Consider the following 22,075-nt stretch of genomic DNA (forward strand, 5'->3'; position numbering starts at 1 on the left):
GTAAAATTGCAGAGAGTAGAATTGGCTCCAAAAATGCAATTTGTATAAAAGGAATGATTAAGTAATTAAAAATAATTGCAGAAAAATGAGGAGAGGTTCTACTGGGTTTAATTTCTTGAACTTTGTAACGGGTTCTAGGGACATGCATTTATCTTCTTTGATATTTATCTAGGGACTTGCATTTATCTTCCTCAATATTTATCTTCCTTATGACAACAGGCATAGGTAAGCAGTTTGGAAATATAAATAGCATTTCTAATCAGAAGGCATCTATACAAGTTCTGCTTGCTCATTTAGCAAGTAAAATATCTGCTTTATTTTAACAAATAGGTTTCAGAAATATCCCATTAAGAGAAGCTGTATAGGTAAGTTAAAGTAAGTTAATTTAAAACGACTAAAAATATATGCCAACAGATGACCAAAGTTTGTTTGTTTTTGTCAAGTGGGTTTTCCATATTTTCCTGCTTCTGCTTATGGTACAGACCACAGAATCCTACAATGGTGTGGGCTGGAAGGGATCTTAAAGACCATCTCATTCCACTCTCCTGCCGTGCGCAGAGACACCTTCCATTAGACAAGGTTGCTCAAAACCCCATCCAACCTGGCCTTGAACACTTTCAGGTATGGGGCATCCACAGCTTCTCTGGGCAACCTGTTTCAGTGCCTCACCACCTTCATAGTAATGAATTTCTTTTGAATATCTAATCTAAATCTACCTTTTTAAAATTTAAAGTCATTCCCCTTTGTCCTATCACTGTATTCCTTGATAGAGTCCCTCTCCAGCTTTCTTGTAGGACCCCTTCAGATGCAGTGAAAGAAGTTCTGAAATATCATCATGACTGAGTAGAATATCTTCATTATTGAACCTAACTAGATTTTTTTTTTTAACATTTTAAAACCATAAGCTGTTAAATTCTTTGGAATCTAAAATTGTTTTGTAATTAATGAGTGCAGAAGTGGCAATCACTACCATGTCTAAAATTGCCTAACACTTTTGTGGTTATGGTTTTGTTTCCAGTTTGTGGGCTACAATATTTTGCGCTAAGACTGATTATTTTTTTTTATTGTGTCTTCCACTTTAGAGCATAGGGGTTATGTGGAAGTCTTACTTTATATATAAAATGGCATTTAACTCTCTACAATCAAAGCAGCTCAGAGCTAAGCTGAGCTAAATTGCAAAGACAGAAAGAATCCTCACTGGACTGGGCCTCAGATATGTGAAGAATACTGCTTTGGATAAGAGCAAGGTAAAAATATCTTCTCCTTAGCATGACCATATTTTATTCATTCATTCATTTATTTATTTATTTATTTTCCTGTGATGAATTCTATCTAGTTTAACAAAAGTATATCTTAAAAAGGTTTTATCAGTATACTTGATACTTAGAATGGGGAGTGCAAATGGGACCAGTGTCTACAGGACAGAAACATTTTGAATTCTTTGGCACAGTAGCTGATGTGCCTGGGGAGGAGATGGGGCATTAAAGATGTGAGGGCAATTCTGTTACTTAAATGTAGACAACTTATGCTTCTTTATGTGCTCTAAAATAGTCATTTGCCTCCAGCTGCCATTCACCAAAAGCTGTGGGCTTCCTTAGGTAGTGCCGAACAGAGCCTTTCAGGTGCTTTGCATCATGACCCGAAGGGCACCACTAGCCCCAACTATCCCTGCCTTGGCCCCATGGCAGCCCAGGGGCCGTCAGCCCCTACCCCATTGAGGGTGCAGTAGGGTCGGGCTCAGGCTTCCCCACAGCCCTGCTGAGACCTCTGCCCACCTGGGCCCCAACTGGGCCTCAGCCAGTCCCTGTCCCCTGGGAGGTGCCTGGGGGTGGGGCAGCCCCAGTGCCCTCACTTGCCCTGCTCCTGGTGGGGCACTGCAACAGGCCCTGCCTGCTGGGCCCTGCCTGGCCCACCTGGGAACACCCCACACTACTGGTACTTGGCCCAGCCATTACCTGCTACCTGTACACAGTGGTATGACAGGGTTAAGAATTAAAAATAAAATAAAATAAAATAATCAAACAAGCAAGGCCAACGTGAAGCAATGTGATGATTTTTCTTTGTCACTCAGGTTTTGAATTTTTGACTACTGATGGAAGTGTGGACATCCCATAAGTGCATTTTAGCTATGCTGGAATCATCTGAGTTGAGTGAGCCAGGCTGTTTTCTTGGGTGAGATCTCTAAAACAGCTTTTTGAAATGACAGAAACAACAACAAAAAACAATCAATGAAACAACAGCAACAACAACAACAAAAAAACAATCAATGAAACAACAGCAACAAAAACAAAAACAAAAAAAGGTTACCTTTCATCCTTTCATAATAATATAGAGTAAAATAGTTGACCTAAAAAGTTTGATTTTAAGTGATCACACAGTTCATGCTGTGATCTCTTTTCAACGTTTTCATAACTGCTTTGGAAAAAGAAACTGAAGGATGTGAGTAAATTTTCTAGCAATACTTTGTTTTTCAAGATAGCAAGGACCAGAGGAAACTATGCAGGATTATGGAAGGACCTTATACACTGAGTAAACTTCCCATGCCACTTCAATGTCTTCTCAATACATGTAAGTTATAAATAATATGTGAAAAAAGCAGTTAAATATAAATGAGGAACTCTAACTTGATTGTGTTCTTTTAGGAATGCAGTCTTCTGGATATAATAGATAACTTTATGGAAATTTCATCTCTGTTCAGTAGTAGTCCAGAAAATAGATTGTTAGACTGTTGTTTAGAAAGAAGCAAGGAACAAACTGGGAAACATTACTATGTCACTGATAAACCCACGGTTCATCTGCATTCTGACTGCTGTATGCAAATAGGTCATCAGTCTAATTTAAAAAACTGAAAAAATAGAGCTAGAAATCTTTAAATAAGGAACAAGATGATCACAAAAAATGGAATGGCTTCTTTAAGAGGGAATACTGGACTTTAGCTCTACAGGATGAAAACAAAACCACTGGGCGTAGATAGGACATGTGTATAATCACAAATATATTTCATTATAAAATAGCTTTATAAAATACTGATTGGGCTTTATAAATCCCTCACTGCATGACTTCCATCATCACTTCTAACAGTTTCTAGGCCTCATTCACCACTGGAAGCGAATCCTTGCAGTCCTAAGTACACTGAAATGACTCAGGACATTCCTTCACAAGATGCATAAACTTGCCACTGTGATAACATGACAGTAAATACCATTTATAACAGAACTATCACATTTCTATACCTGTATATCAAGAAATCCAATATACTTCACTTTGTGAACCAAGTAATCTCAGAGTAACTATAGAGGTAAAACTAAACCCTAAGCAATTGCTATCAGCCTGAATGAATGCTGGCAGACAATCAGTAAAGAATAAAACCCACTGAACTTCCAGAGGGGAATATTTCTCAGAAGACAGTTGTTAATCTCTGATCTCTCAGTCTTGATTTCTCAAAGGAACCAAAAGTCCTTATCAAAATAAACGTTGGCATTAAAATTCATAACTCTTCTGGATACTAGAATCCACAGTTTCAGTGAAAATATTGTTTTTGTACCATATTGTCATTTTCCTCATACAATCTTGAACCCATTAATCTTTGTGTTCCATGATTTATAAACTTCTCTCTTTTCCCAAGGAGATAACTACTTTGACATGCCTCCATCTTCTTTCTCTCTTCCATTCCCTCCTCCTCCCCCCCATCTTTCTAACATTCATAGGTATACCACGTGTGTTTTCTTTTAGAGATGATCTAAAGAATACAGCTCTCAACCTCTGCTATTCTATGATTTGCAGTAGGCATCTAGGTTTGTAATCTGACTATTTTAGACCTGAGGAAGAGTTAGTGTTCCTGTAAGATTGATTTTTTTTTTCTCTCCCCAGATATATATGCTGGTTTGATATAAGGTATTATCTCTATCTAGAAGCCTTGATCTGCCTTTTTTACTTGTCCAGACTTCCTGTAAGATAAGGTAGAAAGCAGTGTTCAGAGACAGATTGTAAAGGCAGATATATAGGCGAAAAGACATAAACGGATAATATGGAGCACTTAAAACACGTTGGTTTGGCAGTAGTAAATCTACAGACTGCTTATGGCTGGTTGCATTATCAGGAAAGGTGCATAAAGATTAATTCACAAGTGAGAGTGGCAGGAAGATCTCCAAGAGATGTATTTATTGTTAAAGATTACAGATTAAACACAAAATGCTTGTTGATGTTGTAAAATAATTAATAGGGATATGACAGTTTTTCTTTTGATATGTTCTCCTTCATTGAAGCGTTCATATAGGGTTGTGAAACTTAGAAAAACTGGCAGAATTTGGGGGATTACAAGTCCTCACAGGAATATTTTTTGCTCATGTGTTATGGGTTTGCATAATTCCAGTATTAATAAACAGGCAGCTTGCTGTTAACATTCTCCAAAAGGCTAATTTTGTTTGCAATAGGTGCATCACTATATGTGGAATGGATTTTAAGCATTAGGCCTGATTTCACACTGGCTAAGAGATCCTACTGTCATGCTTATGACTAGGTTAGCAAAGGCTTACAGAGCTTCATTGTATTATTAAATAACCTGTGCAGAACTTCAGTCTTGAACCTGGCTTATTCTTAAAACACATAATTCTCTCCAGCTACCGAAGGGGGTGGAGGATATTAGCTAATACTTGCTGGGTAAAAGACTTTATTTACAAGGACAACATATGCCAGCTAAATCCCATTTCTCATTTTGATTATGTATTCAAACTGTTGTACTGGGTAATGAAAAGATAGCTTGCCTAGCTTTGTGTAAGGTAAGCAAAACATCAAATGTTTAGTACAATGTTCTTCCTGGTCTGTTATGTCTCTTTTCTCAGGTTGATTATTTTTGCCCCACTTTTACAATAACAGGAGTGCTGGGTTATAGTATCTTTGCTAATGATCTTTTTATTGAAAGGAAAATGAAGTTAAAGATGATGACTACTTGGGATTAGCATGTCTAAGTTAGAGAGATGTACTAAATTCTTTTATGTAGACCCTTTTCCTATATAGTCAGCTGTAAAAGTGTCTTGTCCTATCCTATAGTAGAATCCTTCAAGAGATCAAGTGCCAGTATTTTCTTTAACCTTTTTAAGATATTTAAACTGTAAAATTACAGAAATAAATACTAATGTCTTTGGAGTAATTGAGATTAAGGACTTTGAGGGGCAATATTAGAATTAGAATTGTTATCCATTCTAAGAATACACCCTTCTCACACTAAAAATTAAATCGTTAGATCCTAAGAAGCCCGAACCACCTCAAACTGCAAAAAAAGGCAGGAAACATAGGAAAAAAGGAAGGTATGCTAACATTAAAATCAGGTCATAAATAAGAAAATAAAACCCCAATCTGTTTTTTTTTTTTTTTTTTTAACAAGTGTATATATAAATATATATCATATATATGTTAGCATGTATCTGTGGCTGTTGAGCCTTTTTTGCTGAAATAATTAGTACTATTTTAGTTGTTTGCATGGGAAATTCACAGACTTCCATTTGTAGTGCTGAATTAATATGTTCTTAGATGGCTTGGTATGATCTCAAGAAATATAAATGTAAAGTAGGATGCATATACTATGTGAAGGGTATAACAATGAAAGAAAATTAATTCTCATAATATCACTAGAAAAAGGCTTTGAGATGTGATAAAGGAATCAAAATTTTGTGCCTGTTTATGAAGTCATGAAAAATATTGAATAGGTGTGATAGATTAGAGAACTCACAAGTCCTGTTCCTATTTCCAGGTAAAACAAATTCCCCTGTTGGATTTTCAGAGAAGGAATTGTGCTGCTTCTGTTTGCTTGGGATGGGATGAAAGAGACTGAGGTTTTACTTGATCACTAGCACAGTTTTGAAAACAGAAATGCTTGTGTCTGCTGTTGATTTTCATTTCATACATGAAAAAAGAGGGCATCCTAGCCAAGAAGTTACGTAAATAAATTATTCTTATACTGTTGTGAATACAGTTGCTAATAAAATAGCATCCACCAAATTTCACATGACAGATTTGGAACTAAATCCCATATTTCAGTTATGCAAAATTAATTTGAACTGTTGGATATGAATTTTGAAGCAACTGTCAGAAACATGCAAAGGAAATTGTAAAACTGAAAATAAAGTCATGGTGAAAAAGCTTCAAATTTAATTCTGCAACCCCTAAAATATAACTATATAGGCAAGTACTATTTACTAATAATACTAATAATATTACTAATAATACTAATAATACTAATAATATTAGTACTATTTATTTAATCTTTTATATATAAAAAAAAAGATAAATCACATTTTAGGGGGTTATGGGTACGACTAAAGTCTCTTTTTTTTTCTTTTTTTTTTCTTTTTCTCTTTTTTCCCAAGATTATTTGATCTGACTGGAAGGACAGACTGAAATTGAGCAGATTGGAAGCACAGCTACTGTGATAGCTCTGGTGAAAGACATTTCAGATACTACTACCATCTTTTAGTAGAAGGAATTCAGCCTTGATTTAAAATTCTGCAGTCGATGTCAGTTAAACTGAGACAACACTGGAATTTCATTTTACTGGAAGTCTTAAAAATCATTCCTCTTTAAACTCAAGAATTACCACACAGCATCTGGAATAGATCAAGATTCTTTCTCTTGTTCTTAAGATTGCAGCATTATGATTCACCAGTGATAATGTGCCACAGATATTCCCTTTCTTTTCAATTAAGCAGGTGAAAGTAATTATCTCTACTCTGTTCACGGCAGCCACCTATGCACAGCATTGAATCTACCCAGTAAGTGAAAGGCATCTAGAGACTTTTGCAAGCATAAGGGGACAGAATCCAGTTGTTCTTGGTTAAACTCAGGTTTATTACTTCTATTTTTTTTTTTTCCAACTAACTACCATTAACTACCATTTTTCCAACTAACTCCCATTTCAGGGGAGACCTCATTGCCCTCTATAGGTACCTTAAAGGAGGCTGTAGAGAGGTGGGGGTTGGTCTATTCTCCCACGTGCCTGGTGACAGGACAAGGGGGAATGGGCTAAAGTTGCGCCAGGGGCGGTTTAGGTTGGATATTAGGAAGACCTTCTTTACTGAAAGGGTTGTTAGGCATTGGAATGGACTGTCCGGGGAAGTGGTTGAGTCGCCATCCCTGGAGGTCTTTAAAAGACGTTTAGATGTAGCCCTTAGTGATATGGTTTAGTGGAGGTCTTGTTAGTGTTAGGACAGAGGTTGGACTAGATGATCTTGGAGGTCTCTTCCAACCTAGACAATTCTGTGATACCATTGTGTTTTCATAAAAAGAAAATCAGGGATTTCACAGTGAGGCTTGTGGGAAAGGTCAACCTCCCCAAGAATACTGCTTGCACTGGTGTTGCAGAACCACAGAGTGACAGAAGGTGGGAGGGACTGCTGGAGGACGTGCTCGGAGCAGGTGGTTCAGGGCTGTGCCTGGTTTATCGCTGAACACCTACAAGGATGAAAATTGCATAGCCCCTTTGGGCACCTCATCCCCAAGTACAGGGTGTGTGACTACACTGACAGTAAAAATCTTATATTTTTCCAAATATCTGGTCAGAATTTTTCTATGTTCCAACTTGTGGCTATTGCCTCTTGTCCTATCATTGTACACCTCTGAGAAGAGTCTGGCTCTGCTTTCTCTGCATTCTTTAATCAGTTAACTACAAAGAACAATATGGTTTCTCCTTTGCTTGCTCTTCTCCCAGCTGAGCAGAACAGTTCCCTCAGCTACTCCTTGTGCATCCTGTGCTCCAGTTCCCAGACATCTTGATAGATTTCCACTGGACCTGCTGCAGTATAGCAATACCTTTCTTATACTGGAGAATCCTAGACTGGACACAGCATTCCAGATGCAGTCTCACAAGTGTCAGAAGTGAAAGATTGCCTCTCTTACTGTGCTGGCTACATCCTTGCTAATGTAGCTGAGGATATTGCTGACCTTCTTTGCTTCAAGGGCAGATTGCTATCCCCTGTACAACTTTATGTCCACTAGGACCCTCAGAATCCCTTTCATCAGAGTACACAGCCAGTACTAATGCTTGCTGTTATTCCATCCTAGATGGAAGACCCAGAGCTTCTTGTAGTTCCTGTCAGCCCATTTCTCCAGCTTGCCCAGGTCCCTCTGAATAGCAGCCCTATCCTCCAGCTTATCGATTGCTACCCACAGTTGGCTGCTATCTGAAAATTTGCTGAAAGTGCACTCTACCACATAGTTCAATAATTAAAATAGTAGACAGCATCAGTCCCAATATTGATCCCTGAGAGACCAGTCTTGATGATTTCAGCTTGGAGTTTGGCTTTCCTTACACCATACCTACATGTGCTGGCAACATCCTTCCAAGGATTCCTCCCAAGTAGCCCATCCCTCCTTTGACCTCTATGTCCTGGTTTCAGTAAGGACAGAGTTAATTTTCCTCCTCGTATCTGGTAGGGTACTATGTTTTGGATTAGGATGAGAAGAGTGCTGATAACATGCTGATGTTTTAATTGTTGCAGAGCAGTGCTTACACCAAGCCAAGGACTTTTCGGCTTCTTGCTCTGTCCTGCCAGCGAGCAGGCTAGGGGTGCAGCAGGAGCTGGGAGGGGACAGACCCAGGACAGCTGACCCAAACTGGCCAAAGGGGTATTCCATACCATCTGACGTCATGCTAAACAATATATAGGGGTGGCTAGCCGGGGTGGGGGGGCTGGCTGCTCGGGGATAGGCTGGGCATCGGTCAGCGGGTGGTGAGCAATTGCATTGTGCATCACTTATTTTGTACACATTATTACTAGTAGTACTATTATCAATATTATTATTATTATTATTTTTCTGTCTTAATAAAACTGTCTTTATCTCAAATCACAGGCTTCACTTTCCCATTTCTCTCCCCCATCCCAGAGAGGGAGGGGGGTGGGTGAGCAAACGGCTGTGTGGTGTTGAGCTGCCAGCCAGGTTAAACCACAACACTCCAGCATACCTCTCTTTTGAATTTGAGCTCAGTCCTCCTGCCTCTGCAGATTTCCGGCAAAGACCCTGGAATCTCCCCTTCTACCTCCCCTGGTGCTGTGATCACATCTCCCTGCAGCTCCGTTACCTGGCAGCTCAGTGCCTTGACCAGAGAATACCCCCCACACAGAGGCCCCAGGGCCTCTCTGCAGCAGTGGCCAAAGGCTACAGCCAATAGCGTCAGCCAGCACTCGAGCAAGTGCCTTGCGGTGTGGTGACACCATCACTGCACCATCTCTACCCTCTGCATGAGCAGCGGTGGTGGACCTTGTGTCTCCCTGTACCAAGCGCTGTGACAGCAGTGACTGTGTCTGTTGGCTCTCCCTGAGCTTAAGCATCCCAGTCTGGCAGCCAGGAGTCAGCATGTCCCAGCAGCAGCCGGCACATTGGGCAAATCCCCAGCAGCAAAGTCTGCAGCTGCTATGCAAACTGAGAGCAGCAACCACAAACAGCAGCCACAGGAGCCTCCCCAGGCACCCTGCCTGGTCCCACCAGCCGACCAGCACCTGCTCACCGTGATCCCCAAACCACATACACCACAAACAGCATCACCTGTGCTGGCCCGTTCCTGCCATGTTGCTTCTTACAAGACAACAGACATGTCCGAGTCTTCTGCTGCTGTTGGCACAACCCTTGCAGCAGGTGCCTCCAGTGAGGCTGACCTGATCATTGCAGGTCAGCAATGGAAGTCTGAAAGGCTTCTTACGCACAGGGTTTAGTCTGAGTCACACAGCTCTGATGTGACAAGTGGTAAAACAATGTCTGATGCTCACTGAGTGTTCTGATCAGGCAATGACACTGAGAGGTGGCAGGATGTCAGGGAACGCGCAAGGTAGTAGGTAGGTTTTACAAGCTTACTGAACACTAAATTTTGCCTCAGTGTTTAAATAGCCATGAAAGTAGTTTACTGGCTTATTCTTTCCCAACATGTATTTTCCTCCTATAGCTTTTATTATTATCTAAGATATAAAATTTTGCATACAACAGGTTTTAAACTTTAAAATGCTGTTTAGCAATGACTCCATCCAAATATTACTGCAAGCATAAATTTTAAGCACTGTGTGAGTTTGAAGATGATTTCTCATTCTGTGTGTGTGTATGTGTTTCTCAAAATACGAGGACAATATGATCGCTATCTGTATTTTTTTCAGCTTGGGATACTTTTCCTTCCCCACCCCTCTGTTTTTTCCTCTACCTTTTGAACTCACTGGAGAAATTCAACATTTTTCAGGAGTGCCAAGATCTTGGAAATAACTCTTTTTGTTATTTTGTTAAATTGGACAGCTGAGAAAAGGAAAGGTTGCAACTTGAGGACATGGTATTAACAGAAGAGAGAATCCATAACAATGAATGGCATGCCCTTCTATAAAGATGTAACCTGGGGAAAAGCATCACTCGTAGTTGAGGCCTATCTCAGACTGTCACAATAACCATGTGACACAAATCTATAGGAAATTAGAGATCAATAGAACCAGCACTGCAACTAGTCTGTCCCCTGGGACTGACTGTCCCTGAACATCCCATGTTTTATTCAGTGTATATGTCCTTGCCTAGGTGAAAAAAGAGTTGTAGCTTTGTGCACCACCATTTAGAACAGTGAGCAGTGAAGTCATCTGCAGTACCTGCTAATAGATATGCTACTTAAATGTGTAGTGCTTTAAATAAATACAGCTTGTCAGTATTTGTCAAAGGAGGCAGAAATAATGCAGATGGTATTTTACTGGCACCATTGACCCAGCATTTACTGACACATTTATTGGAAAAGACCATATAACTGGAGCAGAGGGATTTTGTCATTAAGTATGCTGTTGCTTACTGCATAAAATTTCTGTTACATTTTCCAGATTGAGGTCCTGTGCCATCCATATCTAATTTTTTAGTTAGAAACAAACAAGAACAGACCAAAATTAAACATGAAAGGAGTTTTACTAGAAGAGAGTCAACCTGACTATGAATTAAAAAACTAAAGCTCACCTGCAGACACTTTAGTTTGAGTCAACAATGTATCATATTGGAAATAATGTGGAGGACCGTAGGGCTTTTTTTTTTTTTTTTCCTTTTTCTTCTTTTTTTAAATTGCACTGTAATATGTTCTGATTCCAGAAACATCTTCCTCTAATTCCCCTCCATCTTCTAGTGCCTCTAGTCAACAAACCAGTTCTCTCACAGATGGCTTTTTGCTTAATTTCTCTCTTACCAAGGCTGTTCAGCTAAACTCTAGAATAAATGTTAGCTGGTTAGCCAGATTGCATCCTGCTGGCAGGTTGCTGCTGTTACTCCCCTGAAGCTCAGCCTCTGACTCAGCTCAGTTTTCAGACTCTGCCTCCCAGTGCTTTTGCCTTTAACCCAAGCCTTCAGCAGTTCCCCTGACGAATGTGCTGTTTGAAAATGCTTCTGCTTTCACTTCTGTTTCCTTTGCCATTGTTACCACCAAACAGCTTGTTACTTTCCTGCTGTCTGAATTTAGCTTTTCCACAGCCTCACAGGCAAAATCGGGGCTTATGTACTGTCTTAACAGCTAAAAAGTAAATAAATAAGATTTAAAATTGTCAATCTACTTTAAGCAGTCAAGAAATTTAGCTTGAGATAATGTCTGGTGCTGCCTTGAACAGTGTAAAGAGGCAGAAATTATCCACTCCTACCAGACCTGTAAAGCTGCTTTTTGGGCTGGGGACAGGTAATAAGAGTCACAGCCTATGAAGTTACCAGTAGGTATAGGTACGCTGGAAAGAACACAATGAATTGTGTGTGACTTACAGCACCCAACGAGCTATTATGTAGATATAACTGTTTAGCCAGTCTTTTCCTATTTATGATTTTAAAATAAAATTTCAAATAAACTCCTCCAAATTGTTTCACTCTAAGGGTGTCTGATGTGATACAAACCTGATAAACATTTGTTTTTTTTTTTTTTTAAAAAAAAGAAAGAAAGAAAGAGAGAAAGAAAAGCCAATGAGCATTTTAGACGTAGCTTAAAATACCCTAAGAACATAAAAAGTCTGCTACTATCTTTGGGGTTTTGTTGTGAGACTACACAGAGTGAGTGTTGTGGAAGTTCTGTTATCGTTTGCTTTTACCCAAATCTTAATTGCATATTTGGAGCTCATGCAAGTGTTTAATCATGAAAATTAAGGATATAAACATAATGAATATATCAATTTTTGTATGTTTCAACAGTATTGATAAGTATTTTAAGCTACTATTAATTTTTAAATTTCTTTTCTGATTGTGTGATTGCTCTATCTATACCAACAGTTTTTTTTTGCTTGCGTTGTCAAAGCCTTAACAGAAATTGGATAAAAGTTTTTTTTTTTTTAAAAAAAGTTATACCTTACTCTTATTTATCATATGCAAATTTGGGAACCTCGAAAAGTAAATCTTTATACTTTAAAACAGAAGTAAGTAGAGGTGGTAAAAAGAAGTGTCTAATATAATTGCACATCAGTGAGACTACTGCACTATATAGAGATACAATCACAGTATTTTCTGGAAAAAAAAAAAGAAAAGAAATTGAGATCTATAAATATGACAAGACTGTGATTTAAAACAATTTTGTGTTTTTTTAACTTCTTTCAATAATTTGCATTATAAAATTACTCTGTTTGCAATTCAAAACACTTATTTTGTTTGCCAGGAACGGGAATCTTCCACGTGAAAAAGCAAAGCTGCAATCTACCAATTTAATAATCATAAACTCTTGATAATCACAGAGGTGTTAGAATTTTATTGATGATGCATATGGCTCAATATATGCTACTGCTTTCTGTGCCTAAATCTGGATATTTGTAATAATGCTATTTATAGTTTAGCAGAGGCTAATTGTTTTAAAACATTTTTGTTAATCTTAGAGCTCTTTTCAATGAAGAGTTCCAATGCTTACTGAAAATCTAGCTAAGCTATCTAAAGAAAATACATCAAAGACTGATATTTTTTTTTTCTGGTATAGTTTGTGTAGGAGTATTAGTAACTAATGCAAGGAAACAAAAGTAGAGCTACTGATGAATAATTAAAATATTATTGTATTTCACGATTAAATCATGTTATAGAACATACTAGTAGAAGAATACATATTTTTGCATTCAATTTGTAATATTTAAAGGATCAGAGGGTATCAACCTTGGATCTGAAATCTTGTGAAAGGACTTTAAAAAATCCAGAAGCCAGAAGCTTGTTAGGGAAAATGGATATGTGAGTCCAGTGACTCTCCACAAATTACATTTACATTCTATATAATTACAAGAAAAATAAAAGTTACAAAATTATTCCTAAAAAGTACAAATAAATGAAGCAAAGATCTCTGGCCAATGAAAAAAGATGTAGATTTTTAAGTATTGAAGATAATGAAAAAAGACATTCTTGTGCTTCTTGCGTCTTAGCTGAATGTAGATATTTGGTACTAGTATTTTTAATAACCCTGACCATTTTTTGAATAAAATAAGTAGCTGAAACAAATACATAAATCATATTCTCCAAATACTATACCCATAAAAGCACAGACTGATTTATCATTAAAATCCAATATAAAATTACCTTACTTTGTAATTTATCACATAGTTAAAACTAAAAACTAAAAATCAGTGATACTGTTGTATATTTTACTTAGATTTTACAAACAGTAGTGCACAAATAAACCGTTGAGGAAGGCAAAATTCTAATAGCATATGGACTTTCATATCATATGTTCACAGTGAGATTTTCAGGTACCTGTATCTCAAGATGCACTTATTTTCATCAAGGTTTTTTTTTTATTATTATTATTATTTTTTTATGAGAACAAAATAAAACACATAGAGTAGGTAATTTTGTGATTTCTGGCTTACATGCTAATATTCAGTATGATAATTTTAATGCAGATTTTCTTAGTTGCTACAGTGACCTTAAATGTGCTACTTTCCTTGCCCATACAAATATGCATTCTGTACAGGTATATACTCAACCATAACATGCACATTCCGATTATACAGGAATATGTAGGTATGCATATGTATACCCTCTATTGGAATGCACATCTTAAACCTGGTCATTGCTGTGTCTTGAGTAGTGCAGACAAAAGAATTGTTTTATGCAGAATAGATGTCACTTAGGCTGGCCGTGCAGGTTGCTTACCTAAAGTTATCTTAGCTTGGCAGCGGGGCTCCTGTGACACTGGCACACTGAGTTGCAATAAGGCTTTCTGCCTGCTTAGCAGATGGCTTCGAATGCAAGCAGCCAAGATACATAGAGCTCTGTGTATTTGTGCAAGCCAAAATTCCCGCGTGGTGTATTTGGAGTTGCTCTTTAGCCAGCTTGGATTTAGGTCTGTTTTGTGTTATCAAAACCATAGTGTCTGAAGCAGTCTGTAGCAGGGCTGGGGGTTTCACTATGCTATTATGATCCTATACAGCCTCAATGGAACTTGTGTTTTTTTCTTTTCTGTGTAAGGAATTTTTAAAAATATAGGCCAAGTGCCTTGCATCAGTGAAGTGCCTCTTGCAATAAACCAGTCTTCTTGTTCCTTTTCTACACCCAGCTGTTTTGTTACGAGGCTCTTGTGTAATGGTAATGTCTCCTGATGAATTTATTGACTGTTATCAATTCCTTACTCACATTTATCAATTTAATTCCCCAGACATTTATAATGAGTAAGAGGAGTGGATCAAGCTGAATTATCAAGCTTCCATCCAAATTTTCTGATATTCATACTAAATTTTGGAAGTTAAGCTTTCAGAAATAACCTGAAAAAATATTTGACTTGGGTGATCTTATACTGTCCCCAATTCTTTGTGGGTTATGGATAACCAACGTCAAATACTGAGTGAAAAAAAATCACTGTGCCTTTTTGTTGTTGTCTGTCATGTTCCTCATTTCATTCAGGAATAAAAGTACCCCAGAATGGAGAGAAAAAAAATATATTTTCACAGACTACCTTTTGGAGCATGTAATCCCTATCATGTTTTGAAGAGAAAGTTGGTTCATTTGAAGAGAATGGCCCCGAACCCTGTGTAATAGGTCAAGCATGTAGTTTATGTACTGAATATGATTAATATGTTATTCAAGTTTAGCAAGATCTTGAAAGATCTGTCTTTTACACAGAAGAAGGCATTTACTTTCAGATAATTGACTGAAAGCAAGGAATTCCATGACAATTTGTTGGCTATGGTAGAAGGGTGACTAGAGCTGATAAAACATTTTTGATGGGCTACTTTAATTAAAATGAGTTATCAAAATCTTTTTCAGGTCAGTCATTTTCACCCTAATACTGTATATGTGTAACTGACAGAGACATTTTGGCAGACTAAAGTACTTCAAATGGGATATATGTACATAATTATGTAAGCATGATGATTTGTTTTAGAAGGGCTTCTCAAAGATGACTTCATTGTTGAGCCCCTTTGCCAGATCATTTCTAGTGCCAGTCTTGGTTTTAGGAAGGTTTACCCTTGTAACTGCTTCCTTACTTACAGAAATAAAAATGTTAATCTGTCTTTTGATTTGTCCTGAAATAGATGATATTCTACTTATCATTTTGGCATGACTGATTTGAACTAATCCCAGAAAAAAAAAAAAGAAAGAAAAAAAAATATTATTGATCCCTGTTAATCTCAGTGGAGCCTGATAACCAACACAAAACTAAGCGTTCTTGTGGGGATTCCTACTTGTGTCAAAGCTCAGAAGGAAATAATGCCACTTTCTGCTATCGTCATTGCAATATTTCAGTAGAAACTGCACAAGGAGCTTGAGGCATAACAGTATTTTTACTAAACTCAGTTAATAAAGCCTCAGGAACCTGAGAAATCTCAGTTTATCAGTTTGATTTATTCTCTGTCGACATACAGTCTACAGGACCAAAGGCTTTTCCTGGTTAGCATCTCCTCTGTTGTTCTCTGTCTGACTCTAGTCACATGTTGGTTTATGTTTCTGAACCAAATATAAAACTAAAGGTGTGATAAGCAGTTAGAGAGAAGGGAGGTGGAGTGGACTGCAAATTTTGAGAGAAGAAGGTGCCAGGAGGATGAAGGGTGACAGAGAAAATATAAAAGCTCTCTTTCTCCCAGCACATGAATGAATACATTCTGATGTACGTGTAGAGTTAGAGCATCAAAAAAAACACTTATTAGAAGACAGCCATTGTGCTGTGCCTTCCCCACTAAACAAGCAGCTCCTAAGATCACCTGTGATATATCGCAAGACAGAAGATATATTTGAATGAGAAAGGTTAAAGAATATCTGATAGTATTAGTCATCATTAAAGACATCAGGCTCAACATTTCAGCAGCCTAACTGTTGCCAATATTTCTACTGCCATCAGAGAAAAGATGACAGAGTGTATGAGTTTGTTGTGTCAATGTATAAGAAAGAAATCCTCCAAAATGAGAGGGCGCCACAGGAGAAATCATGAAAGTGCTGTGTTGAAATTATGCCATGTATACAATGTGAGCTGATATCATAGGGCAGCTGAAGTTAGAGTTGATATTTGCATGGCAGATAAGAGATGTTTTGAAAGGATGAATAAGTGATAGAAAGGTGAATGGTTCTGATTTGAAGAAAGGAGTAAAAGTGCCTGTTGTTTTAGCTCTTTGCTAAAAATCTCCTTAGTTCTTTTCTGCATAACAAGCGCCCTTTTCTGATTTAAATAATTTTCTGAGATCATTTTAGCTATGAATAACAAGCTCCTTGAGTATAACTTTTTTTTGAAAGTCCTCATTACAACATAATTGCTGTTTATAAAATTGCTACTCTGCTGTTATAGCTAACAACTAATGAAATGTTTAAAAAAGATAATTTTTGAATAATAGGAGAACACAAAGCAGTGGAACATATTGAAGATGAAATGTAATAATCACAAAAGCATAACTAGTATTATTAATCTCCTGGAAACGTAACTCTTGAGGTGTACATTACTGGAATTAGTTAGTAGTTTTGTCCAAAAAGCAGTACCGTATGAGCAATATACCTTTCAGATTTGGAAATAGCCCCCTTCCCCCAAATGATTGAGCCATGCTATATATGTAAACTATATGTTTTTGAGATGGATGTCTTGTAGCAGTTTTTTTTTTTTTTTTTAAAATGAGCTGCTTATCTGCTTTCTTCTTCATCCTAGTCTCTTAATGACATGTATGTAAATATATATTATGAAAACAAACATGCATGTACATAGAATGTCAAATCATAGTTGATTCTGAGTATCTCTTTCCCTGCATGTAAAATAGCTAAGCAATCCTATTGAACCCATTCAAAATATGGCTACAAAAAAAAAAATGTGTCAGTCTTCATTTTTAATTGCTTTCCTTTCCTTTCTGTTCTTGTCCCATCTTCCTCAAGTAATTGCAGAGAACAACCATCATTGCAGAGGCAGTAATAAATCTTTCTTGATCAGTTATTCCAGCCAACATGTTATGCATGTTTCTGCTTTTCTTAAAAACAAAAGCCTACAATGGTACATTAACTTGTTCAATTCAGCAAGGGATGACACAACACAACTTTTGTTGCAAAATTTAATCTGTTTTGTCCTAACAAAGCTTTCTGTTACAGGGAATTTTAATCATTAGTTCTTTCCAAGCTTAAAATTCATTTGAGAACTGAAATATTTACAATAATTTTTGTGTTGCCTCAGTGTTTTACAAGATGAAATCCATGAATGCTCAGTAGAAAATGCTTTTTTCCTCACCTGAAGGAGAATGATTTTTTTTTTCTTTACTTTTACTTTTAGGCTTGACTCTATAAGCTGAACTCTATCTTCTGCTGAACTGTAACGCTTCTTGCAATAAATCACAAGGAGGTCAATTCAGAAAAGTCTTAACAGTGTGTATGCACCATACAAATAATCCCCTTAGTTCATTAAGTCAGTATATAATAACCCTCATAACCAAATAGTTTATAAAAATAATCTGGTAGCTCCTCTTTCCTTTTTCTAGATGATATCTGCTATCAATGTGAATGATATTGTAACTGTATTCTGATCAAGTCACCATCCAAAAGGAATCCTTAACATTCTTTCAAAATTATGTTTATTTCTGTATTTATAATAGATCCACAACAGCTGTTTGGGTTTCACATACCCAAGTCAAATAATTATGAATTTGTGCATTATGGACTTCATCATATATTCATGTAATAAAGTGGGGAATGACCAGACGTTGAAACCATATGCTACCACATGGTGGATGGAGTAGGACCTAAAAATTGGCATTGGGATAGTACAAACAGTTATAAGGTCTTCTTAATTTATAATTCAATGACATTTAGTCCCTTCGCACCCATTTTGAATTTCCACAAATCCATTCTGTTCAGTCTCCTTCCTGACTGTCCACCCTTTTAAAATTAAGCAAAAGAAATTTCTCTTTTTTCTCTTCCTCTTTATTTTTTAATTTTTCCTTTTCTTTTTCTATTACTATATCATAAGAAAGGTTTTTCTTGTCCTTTTATCTTCATTCTTTCCAACTGTACAAATTCTCTCTCTGTACATTTTTTTTTTGTCACACACAAAATCTGATAAAGACCCCAGAACAGAGAACACGTATGTTTCAAAGCAATCAGAGACCTCTAAAAATGACCTTGCTAGTCAGCTCTCTGGAAAGGAATCCTTACAAGTACATAATTTCTCTACAGTTACAAGAAGCACTCTTTAAAACATAAAACTGCCCAGATTCTAATCTAATTTTTGCTTGTCTAATAAAGAGCTTTATTATATTTGGCAATTGCAAACAGCTAGATGAGGCAGCTGGTGCATAACGGTATACATGCCCTTTTTGTATTGAATTGGCACTTTGCTTTGGAATACAAATGTCTTGGCATTACAGAAATAGCTTTTCGTATAGGACCAGTTATATTTTAAAGTTACAAGATGTAAAGACCAAGTGCCATATAAGGCAGTTGGTGTGTAATGGCATCCTGTGCAGGACATGAACACTCCATGGCTCCCAAGAGGCAGCTGGTTAATAATGCACAGCTTTAAATGTATTTGGGAATGGTTGCTTCAAGAGGTACTATAAGAATATTAAGCTCAAAGATATTTTATTCATCATTTCTTTAACCTTCATTGGATACAGAGTCTGATAGATATCATTAGGTCTGACTTGCTACCTCATTAGTATTTTACAAGTTTGAGTGCACTGAAAGGAAATGGGTGACATCCACCATGGCTGCACATAATTCACATGAATTCAAGGTCTCTTCTCACTTACTAGATTAGGATCTAATTAGATTAGATTAGCCTCAAAGAATCAAAGCAAAATTACAAGGAAAAAAAAAAAAGAACTTCCCCAAGAAAAAAACAAACACCAAAAAAACCCAAACAAACAGAAACAGACAGGTAAGTTACCTTTATACAACAGATTATCTATGCTGATTGTATAGCAAATTTAGTTTTCTTGATATCACAGGAATAAGTTATCATTTTCCCCCTATTCGTCTTAGAAATTAAGTAACAGCTACCTTCAAATAGAATAAAGTGCAGTGTCCATCATCTCTAAAGGGAGCTTCAAAATTGCCAATTCCAGAAAATGTTTTCTTTCCAGAAAAGACAGTGACTGGGAGAAAGAAATTTTGTTTCATGGCAATTATATTCTTGGCAGTGAGCATGAGTCATTCAGTTTTTCCTGTTTAGTGAATCGAAATTATCAAGGATTGGATAGAGACTGGTATAGAGTCATATATGCCTTAAAGGGAATGCTCTCTGAATGGTGACATCTGAATACGAGTATTGTTGAGACACTTATTGGGTAATACAGTTCAGTGCTTGTCTGTTTTTGATTTGTTTTTAATTATTCTCTTTTCCAATAACATGTGAACAAATGTCATGGTTACGTGAAAGCACCAGTCAGGTAAGCAAAGGCCTGACTATATCTTTCCAGCTTTACCTTAGTAGATTACTCTGGTAGATGCTATGAAGACAAACCAAGTATAGATAATTCACCCTCAGTAAGTCTGCAGACAACACCAAGTTGTGCAGGAATGTTGATCTGCCTGAGGGTAGGAAGGCTGTGCAGAGGGATCTGGATAGGCTGGACTGATGAGCCGAGGCTAGTCTCATGGCATTCAACAAGGCTCGGTGCCGGGTCCTGCACTTGGGGCACAACCACCCCATGCAGTGCTACAGGCAGGGGGAAGAGTGTCTGGAAAGCTGCCCGGCAGAAAAGGAGCTGGGCGTGCTGGTCAACAGCCAGCTGAACATGAGTCAGCAGCATGCTCAGGTGGCCAAGAAGGCCAATGGCATCCTGGCTTGTATCAGGAATAGCGTGGCCAGCAGGACCAGGGAAGTGGTTTTCTCATTGTACGCAGGACTGGTGAGGCTGCACCTTGAGTTCAGTTTTGGGTCCTTCACTGCAAGAAGGACATCGAGTTGCTCAAACATATGCAGAGAAGAACAGCAAAGCTGGTGGAGGGACCAGAAAACAAGATGTATGAGGAGTGGCTGAGGGAACTGGGGCTGTTTAGTCTGGAGAAATGGAGGCTGAGGAGAGACCTCATTGCCCTCTACAACTACCTGAAAGGAGGCTGCAGTGTGGAGGGTGCCAATCTGTTTTCTCAGGTGACATCTGTCGGGATGCAAGAAAATGGCCTCAAGTTGCACCAGGGAAGGTTTAGATTGGGTATCAGGAAGAATTTCTTCACAGAGAGGGTGGTTAGGCATCGGAACAGGCTGCCGATGATGGAGTTGCCATCCCTGGAGATATTTAAGAGACATATGGATGTGGCACTTAGGGACATGGTTTAGTGATGGACTTGTAGAGTCAGGTGGATGGTTAGACTCGATGATCTGGAAGGTCTTTTCCACCATAAATGATTCTATGATTCTGTGATTCTAACCTGGGGGGTAACACAAAGCATCCAGACCACATTTGCCCCTCTGTATTGATCTAGGTATGCATGGAAAATTAACAAAAAGGGAAAGATAAACTTTTAGATTTACATTCTAAAGTTCATTTGGAGTAGGAAGCCTTAAGGTGATAGTAGGCTAAGTAACAAATTACTTGGAAAAAGAGATGGACTTGGAGTGACAGGACTGATGAGGCCATTGGTGGCTTATGCTGACCAGCTGAGTTAGAAAGTAAAAGTACTGAAAACAATAGCTGTGTGAGGGGGAAACACATCCACATATCCAACATTGTGCAGAAGGCTGAGCCAAAGGCCTCTTAAATGTAAATGCCAGGTCGCCAGCCAAGAGGTGGACACCTTGACCAGCTGGACTGACTGTCCTTTTTCCCTGAGTCCATCATTCCAATCTCAAATGGACTGGAGGTCCTGGTTTTGGTGATTGTGTTCTGTACCGAGAGTGGGTGTTAATGTCATAGTGGGTGTTAATGTCTTAGAACAGAAATCACTATCCACCCACTACACCCATCCTGTATAATTAGTAAAATCTAAAATCTGAAAGTAATGTCACTGGCTGTTGTAGATCTGTTTTTGTGGTTACCTCACTCTTAAGTTTCTCTGTGACAACAGACAATGTGATGGCATGACTGGATATGCAAGACTGTGATTTTGACTTATTTCTGTTGGCAGAATTGAGTCTAACAGATTTCCTGGCAGTTCTTCATAATTCTAAACCAGCTGTGATTTACTCCAAAGATAATGGCTATGAAATCAGTGGGTATTTATATTTATTTTATTTTGACTGACAGAAAGGAAACATGAATGACTTACAGTGAGAATTCATTTGGAGATTTTGAACAAGGCAAAGATAAATGACATGGTTGGTGTCCTTTCATCAAAAAGTCACAATGAATTGTTGAATAAGATCTGTGACTGTCCAAGCACAGTATGACATGAGAAATGCATACTCCATGACTGTGATCCATCATGGACATGCCACTGAGTTCTTCATTTTAGAATTAAAGATCTCTGGCATAGTTTTGCTTTTTACCTATTTGTTATGGTCAAGAAAATGACCTATAAGCTGATAACTTTATGTTCAAGTACAGTGTATTGTGGTCACATGAAAACCACCAGTTCATTTGTTTTTTCAAAGTTCAGAATGACATAAGTCTGATTTTTTATTTTAAGAAGGCTGGTTTGAAAACAGCTAATGGTTTAATACAGGCTTCTAGCCCCAAAAAAACAGCTACATGTAATAGTTATAATATAACTGTTTTTATATGAATTGGAATTT

The sequence above is a fragment of the Anser brachyrhynchus genome (assembly GCF_964034855.1).
Source record: "Anser brachyrhynchus genome assembly, chromosome: 2".
NCBI lineage: Eukaryota > Metazoa > Chordata > Aves > Anseriformes > Anatidae > Anser > Anser brachyrhynchus.